Below are 6411 nucleotides of genomic sequence, written 5' to 3' on the forward strand. Positions count from 1 at the left end.
TACTTGATCTGCCCCTACTGCCTTCTGGAGACTACATTAGCAGGAAGCCAGGACTCCAACCCAAACATTGTAATATGGGATACAGGCATCCCAATCAGTGTCAGTATCTGCTCCTATTTTTGCTCCACTAGTTCTCACCTCCCCTTCTGACACTCCAATTACACATATATTAGCCTTTTTAAGGATCTAGTTTATTTGTTTGAAAAGCAGAGCTACAGAATGAGGTGGCAGAAACAGATTGAGATCTTCTATCTGATGGTTGAGTCCCCAAACAGCAGCAATGGGTGGGTTTGGGCCAGATCAAGGCCAGGAGCCAAGAATTCCATTCTGGCTTCCAAGATGGGTGACAGGGCCTCGGTTACCAGGGCCGTCCCATTGCCTTTCCATGCACATTAGCAGGGCACTGGATTGGAAGCAGAGCAGCTGGGACTCACAATGTTGCTCCAAGTGGGATGCCAGTGTTTCAGGTAGTGACTCAGTGTGCTATGCCATAATGCAAGACCTGTATGTACTTTTGTATTATTCACAAGCCTCCAGGGGCTTCATTTAGTGAAGGGTGTATTGCAGAGACTGATTTTTTTGCTAAGTTTTCTCAAGAGTTTTGATCTTTGTTCATTTGAACACATGGTTAACTTGGATAAACTCCAGTTAGAAACTCCGTCCTTCAGTAGGATGTTGAATTCTCCAACATGGTCCATGCCTACAACGTCAGGAAATACCTCAATAGTGATATGATGGACTTATGTCTGTTGATGAAGGAGCACCCATTGTAATACTGGAGAGGAAATCAATAGCAGGGGGCGGTATTCAGAGATGGGCTTGGAACTGTGCCATAAAACAATAATAAAAAATTAAAGTACAATAAAAGAAACCATCTTCTCTGGAAAATTTCAGTTCAGTGATATTAACTTTAGGCTTCTTTGACTCCGCCTCTCACATCTATGGTTCAGTGATCACACAGAGAAATTTGGACAGCACTTCAGCACAATACTGTGGATTCTCCCTCCTTAGCTTTCCCCTTTCATGGATTTCCGGTTTCATTTTCCAATTGCTGCTTTTCTGAAGGCTTTCTGCTAGTTGTTTCAGCTAATAACGTTAGGTTCTCACAGTTCAGCTGCCTCACATAGTGAGGGCATTGGGATTTTTACCTCAAGCTAAATGCCATTAAAAAAAAAAATGAGAAACTCAACCTGTTGCCACTCATCCATTCTGACTGTCGAAGAACAGCAACATCTGGCGGTTCTTATAATGTTGTCAAGTACGTATCGTCAGGGCCCAATGGCGTGGATTAGTGCCTAAAGTCCTGGCCTTGAACACACTGGGTGCCCATATGGGATCCATATGGGTTCTAATCCCGGCAGCTCTACTTCCCATTCAGCTCCCTGCCTGTGGCCTGGGAAAGCAGTAGAGAATGGCCCAAAGCTTTGGGACCCTGCACCCGTGTGGGAGACCCAGAAGTTCCTGGATCCTGGCTCCAGATCGGCATAGCATCAGCCATTGCGGTCACTTGGGGAGTAAATTATTGGACGGAAGATCTTCCTCTCTGTCTCTCCTCTTCTCTGCATATCTGACTTTCCAATAAATAAATAAATCTTAAAAAAATTAGAACGTATCCTCGCTATATGCAGAAAATTGACCTTATAGGACCTAATAAAAATCAGATCATAAGTGTAACTTCTCTGTCATCCTCTGAAATTCCAATTCAGCCTTTAAAAAAAAATTATTTGGAAGGCTGAGTAAGCAGAGAGAGAATTTTCCACCTGCTGGTTCATTCCCACAAAAGCCACGACGGACAGAGCTGGGCAAGGCCAAATCCAGGAGCCTGGAACTCTAACCAGATCTCCCACATGGGTGGCAAGCATCCAAGCACTTAGGCCACCTTTCAGAGATACATTAGAAGAGTTGCTGCACCAGAAGTGGAACAGCTGGGACTTGGGACTTGAACCTGCATTCACATATGGGATTGCTAGCAACACAGATCACAGTTTAACCTACTTCACCACAATGCTTGCCCTTATTCATCTCTCTTGACATCTCTCATATTTCCTATTTGCCTCTCTGGCCCACATCATGGATTTTTAAACATTTGAGAGGTAGACAGAGGCAGACATACAGATGGGAAGCTCCCATCTACTGCCTCATTCCCCAAATGCAGGCGACAGTCAGGCCTGGAACATGTCAAAGCCTGGAGAGCCAGAACCTGAATCCAGAACTTCCACATGGAAAGTAAGGACCCAACAACCTGAGCCATCACTGCTGGCCTGCCAGGTCGGAATGAGCAGGAGGCTGGAATTGGGAGTGGAGCCAGTCCTCACAGCCAGTCTTTGTGAGAGGCAATGCAGCATTGCAAGTCACTAAGCCAATATCCAACTCTGTACTTTTTACAGTATTTTTCTTGTACACTACTAATTTACTATTCAACAAGGTTTAATCTACATTTTATGCATTGAGTTTTTATTTTCAATCACTATTTTTCGTATTCAGTAGACTTTTTTTTTCAGATCTTCTTGATCATTTACTTTTGCCTTCTATGCTCTTATTTTCAATCTTTTTGTTTCTTTAAATGTTCCTATATTGTGCGTTTGACCATTTCAACATGGGGGTATGTATTTTATGCCTGTCTTCTGAGTTTCCAAAGATTTATTTATTTCAAAGAATACACAGAGAGACACAGAGCTCTTCCACCTCCTGGTTTGCTCCCCAAATGGCCACAATGATGACAGCTGAGTTGATCCAAACCTGGGCTCCAGGAGCTTCCTCTGGGTCTCCAACATGTGTACAGGGGTCAAGGCCTTAGGCCATACTCCACTGCGGGGAGCTGGTTTGGAAGTGGAGCAGGCAGAACACAAACAGATGCCCATGTGGGATACTGGAGCCATAGGCAGAGTATTAGCCTGGTATACCAGCCCCAATCTTCTGAATTACTATTCTTCTTAGTCATGGTGTCTCATTTCCTTACATTTTAAATAATTCTTTACTGGAAAATGTTCATTTCTCTGGGAATTAAACCATGGGCTTTCTTTGGGGCTTTAAGTAAAGCTGAATTTGGGGGTTTTTTGTTTGTTTGTTTGTTTGTTTTTGCTTTTTGTTTTGTTTTGTTTTGTTTTCTTGGTTAGGTAGGTCTACTACCAATCCAGAATCATTTAAAATTAAAAATGTTTTGCTTGGTAATTTTTAGAATACTTATGTATGTTTATATAAAATGCAGATTTTGCAGAGGGAGATGGAGAGAGAGAAGGTCTCCCATCTGCTGGTTCACTCCCCAAATGGCTACAACAGCCAGAGCTGAACCGATCCAAAGCCAGGATCCAGCAGCTTCTTCCAGTTCTCCAATATAAGTTCAGGGGCCCAACCACCTGAGCCATCCTCCACTGCTTTTCCAGGCCATAAACAGGGAAATGAATCAGAAGTGGAGTAGCCAGGATTAGAACTGGAGCCCATATGAGACATCAGGACCAGCAAGCAGAAGATTAGCCTGCTGAGCCACTGTGTTGGCTGGGGTTGGTAATTTTGTACACACACATACACACAAAACATGAGTTCCAAACACAGATCTATATGAGCGATAGTTTGTGGTTATGAAGTCTTTGGGGAAAGTTTATTAGTTCAGATTTACATATAGTTGCAAGAATAACACAGAATTTTCATGTATTTTTCATCCTGGCTCATCTGTTTTTAACTTTGTGTCACATTTACTCAATCATTTGCATTCTTTATATTCTCTTTGTTCTTTAGATGCATTTTGGTGAGATTACCATTTCTTGGTTGTCTCTCCCTACTAGATTCACCACCTCATACAGGATTTGCGTTTTACCTCAGTCTACATGCCTTGTGCAGTTCCCATCTATCCGAAATTTTAGCTGTCTAAATCAGAAAGGCTGTTCATTATTGAAAGCAAAAGCCTACTTTGCATGATTTGACAGAGAGTATTTGTTCACAAATGTAGTTTCAAGCCTCACTCAGCCAGAATCCCAGTGTTAAGGCCTCTGCTATGTAAAAATGGCCTACAGGAAAGGATACAAAAAAACTGAGGGGCTGGTGTGATGGCATGGCAAGTGAAGCCACCACCTTTGATGCTGGTATCCCACACAGGATGAGGTTTGTGTCCTGGTTATTCACTTCCTTTTATGTATGCATGCATGTATGTATCAGAAAGGCAGACTTACTGAGAGGAGAGACAGCTTTTCCATCAGCTTGATCATTTCCCAGATAGGCCAGAACTGAGCCTATCTGAAACCAGGAGCCAGGAGCTTCTTCTGGGTCTCCCACATGGGTTGGAGGATCCCAAGGCTTTGGGCCATTCTCTACTACTTTCCTAGGCTACAAGCAGGGAGCTGGATGGGAAATGCAACAGCCAGGACACAAACACCAACCCAGGCCTAAATGGGATCCCAAAGGTTGCAAGGCAAGGATTTAGCCACTAGGCCATTGCACTGGACCCTTTGCTGTTCCACTTTTGATCTACCTCTTCACTGATAGCCTAAAAAAGGGCAGACACTGCAGATAATGGGAAAACACAAGCAGAAAGCACAAATAACAGCACAATGAGAGGATACAGCGTGTAACAGGAGATATGCAAGGGGCCACAGCAGAAGATTTGTGGAGCCTTTCTGATGATCCATGATAGAGTCCATTCATCCCAACACTGCTTTCCTACAAGATCTTAGAGATCAAGGCAAGAATCCCAGCATCTCACAGGAAGCACTTCTGAGATTAGCACCGTTATCCAAGACTGCTGCTGAAGTAGTCAAGGCTAAAAAAGATGAAGTGAAGGTGCAGGGAGCTGGACATGGCCAAATCTGGGCTTGTTAGAACAAAATCCAGAGCTGGCAGATGTGGAGCTAGCGGCAGACCTCAGTCTGAGGAAGCACTCGGGATTTGATTGGACAAAGGGTCAGAGCTTCATCTGTATTTGTGACAAAGGTCAAAGTTAGCCTTTACTGGGGGCCAGCATGATGGCTCCTCTAGCTAATCTTCTGCCTAGAAGCACTGACATCCCATATGGGCGCCAGTTCATGACCAGGCTGCTCTACTTCCCTTCCAGCTCCCTGCCTGTGACCTGGGAAAGCAGTCAAGGACGGCCCAAGGCCTTGGGACCCTGCTCCTGTGTGGGGGACCCGGAAGAAGTTCCTGGCTCCTGGCTTGAGAAGGTTCAGTTCCGGCCAATGTGGCTATTGAGGAATGAACCAACAAACAGAAGATGTTTCTTTATCCTCTCTGTAAATCTGCCTTTCCAATAAAAATACATAACAATTTTTAAAATAGTCTATTTACAAGTTTTTTTTTTAAAGGAGCTGAACTTGAGATCCAGGTCAATGTAAAACATTAGGATTGGGTTTTATTTAGGGAGACTATGTGGTTACTCTGATTAAAATCTCTTGCAAAGGACTTGGTTGTGGAGGGAGTGGAAAAGAGGGAAGATGGTGCCCATATCTGATCATGTTTCTAAGAGTCTCCTGCGCTTGGGCTCGCTGTCGCCACCTACATACTTAGAGCCAGAAAGTGTGTACTAACCGGGATGATCCCATGCCAGAGTAGCTAAAATGATGATTTATAACATGCATTAGACCCATGCTCCAGGCATTTATCATTTAATTCCCCAAACAGCTTCTTTAGGTTGGGACTATTCATCTTCACTTTGAGAAACAAGAGAATGAGACACACAAAGGTCAAAGAGCTTTCACAGTCACACAGATGGTGACAGAAACTGAGTTTAAATGCAGAAGTCAGACAACAGAGCTCCAAGGCTCACACTACATAACTTTACATTCTCCTCGCCTGTTCAAGAAACAAAGCATGGTGAACATGTATGTACATATATTCTCATATATGAACTGTATCATGGAGACTAGCATGCCAAGAAGTGAAGACACGTTCTACCATGCATCTCTACTTTTGAATAAAAGCAGGACTCCCAGTGAAACTGTTAACTATACCCCAACAACATGCTACTAGATTTTCTACCTTTGCCTATACCTACAATGCCATATATACACTTCAACAGAAAAAGTTAAACTTGCAATTGTTATTAAAGGACTACACAACCATAATAATACAGGGGGAAATGGGGAGGAAGGTAGAGGAATTCCTATACCTACAAAACAAAGTCATAGAAAATAAACTTTTAAGGCCCAACGCAGTAGCCCAGTGGCTAAATCCTCATCTTGCAATTGCCAAGATCCCATATGGGCACAGGTTCTAATCCCTGCAGCCCCACTTCCCATCCAGCTCCCTGCTTGTGGCCTGGGAAGGCAGTAAAAGATGGCCCAAAGCCTTGGGACCCTGCATCCGCATGGGAGACCCAGAAGAAGCAGCTGGCTCTTGGCTTAGGATCGGCTCAGCTCTAGCTGTTGTGGCCACATGGGGCAATGAATCAGCAGATGGAAGAGCTTCCTCTCTTTCTCTCCTCCT

The sequence above is a fragment of the Ochotona curzoniae genome, unplaced genomic scaffold (assembly GCF_017591425.1).
Source record: "Ochotona curzoniae isolate NIBS_2020 unplaced genomic scaffold, NIBS_Ocur_1.0 contig_1274, whole genome shotgun sequence".
Taxonomy (NCBI): Eukaryota; Metazoa; Chordata; class Mammalia; order Lagomorpha; family Ochotonidae; genus Ochotona; species Ochotona curzoniae.